Source organism: Sinocyclocheilus anshuiensis, unplaced genomic scaffold, assembly GCF_001515605.1.
Source record: "Sinocyclocheilus anshuiensis isolate Anshui unplaced genomic scaffold, SAMN03320099.WGS_v1.1 C32900896, whole genome shotgun sequence".
Lineage (NCBI taxonomy): Eukaryota > Metazoa > Chordata > Actinopteri > Cypriniformes > Cyprinidae > Sinocyclocheilus > Sinocyclocheilus anshuiensis.
Genome location: NW_015620828.1, coordinates 1 through 1,710, shown reverse-complemented (window position 1 = coordinate 1,710; position 1,710 = coordinate 1). Strand labels below are relative to the sequence as shown.

Here is a 1,710-nt window from a genome sequence, read left to right as displayed (position 1 = left end):
AATGCTCACATTCGATGGTGTCTGGCACTTTGGAGAGGTGTTCTCACCTAGTGACTAATTTTTTTTGTAGAACCCTTATATAATAATTTCAGGTTCTCTGCAAATGTCTGTGTCCAGTCAGAGAAATGAGGGTAGGGTAACTTCTGGAACAAGGAGACAGTCAGTAGAGAGTTGTCTGGGCACACCTTTATCAGACGAACAGCCTCAGGCGATGAGCGGACCACTCAGATGAGCAGAGGACTGAGGGATGTGAAACTCTCAGTCTCAGCATCCAGCTTTTTTTCACATTCCCAAAGGTCTGCTGTCCAGAGGGCAAACTGACAAGCAGAGAACAAGAAAACAGCAGAGGATCGATATCGGCATCACAAATAACGCCACTACGTATGCGGCGAGGGATAGATGTCTGCGCAGAGGTTGAGGATCGTAGAAGGTGTGGACTAAATAAAAATCAAGAGCACAGCATCATGTTGCCATTTTTACCTGGAGAGATGGAGGAGGAAAATGAGAATACTCACGCGGAGAAGGGAGATGGAATTCTCTCTCACCTCAGGGAGCTGCCATTAACTCGCTGGGCTGTAATAGGAAGGCGGCCATGCTGCTGTTGCTAGGCGCTCACTTCTCCTCAGTTTGAGAGAGCAAACTCCCGGCTCCATCTGTCCACTAAAATCCACAAATAGGGTAAAATCATGTTCTAGTACAGCAGAAATACAGATTTCCTTTCATAGTTTGTGGAGCTTGGTTTATGATTATTCAAAACCTCTAGTTTTAACTAGAAAACAGAAAAATTAAATGTCTTTTATCATGTTCTCACCCTCAGGGGGTTACAAAACCTGTATGACTGACTTGCTTCTGAGGAAGACAAAATAAGCTATTTTGAGGAATGTTTTAGCTGCTTTTTCCATACAATGAAAGACAATGGGGTCCGAACCAACATGGTTGGACCAATGAGCCGAGAACATGGAGACATTTTATGAAATATCTTATTTTGTGGGTTTTTTTCTTTAGAAAATGTCATATATATAAAATATAAAAATATCATTTTTAGTTTTTAAAATGTAGTTTTTGTAAATTAAACAGTTTAAATATATAGAAAAATGGTTCAAAAATATAGTTTAAATAAAATGTATATTATTTGACATTGTTTGAATACCTTAATCCATATTGCAAGAACAAAACATCTTACATGATTTATTGTTTACCTCATTGTCTCTCAGCAGGTAATCTGAATGCAAAGTGATGCATTTCCATAGATTGGCAAAATATTGCTCAAATGTTAGTGTATGCACACACTTGTATACTGCACACATACACACAAGCTTTTCCTGTTGCCTCATTATGAGTGAAAATGGTGCCCTCACTCTCTTTCTCATTTGCTCTGCGGGTCCCCATCTGATACATAATTGAATATACGATAACGAAGTTCGTGAGAAGGGCAAACAGTGACATCCACACACCCAAAACTGAAGTCTCAGAGGGCCGGCAGTCTCCTCATCACTGCTTATTTAAAGGCTGTCAGTCAACGCCTTAGGGATATTACTGCTGTAAGCACATCACATAAACACAAACTAAAGGATAAATACATTAACCAAATACCAGACATAAAGTTAAAAATTGTTCATGTTAACAGTGTCTGGCTAATATATAATATATTACAGTTATATAGCCGTTATATATTCACACACACACACACATATATATATATATATATAT

The 1,710-nt window shown here is 38.7% G+C and overlaps 1 long non-coding RNA gene across 1 annotated transcript; it reads right to left on the bottom strand.

Moving 5' to 3' along the window:
* Nucleotides 1-45: 45 nt before the first annotated feature.
* LOC107683084 (uncharacterized) lies at nucleotides 46-656 on the bottom strand. Its single transcript, XR_001633657.1, has 2 exons — nucleotides 546-656; nucleotides 46-317 (listed from the first exon to the last, which is right to left on the bottom strand). It is a non-coding gene; the product is annotated as an uncharacterized LOC107683084 (long non-coding RNA).
* Nucleotides 657-1,710: the final 1,054 nt, after the last annotated feature.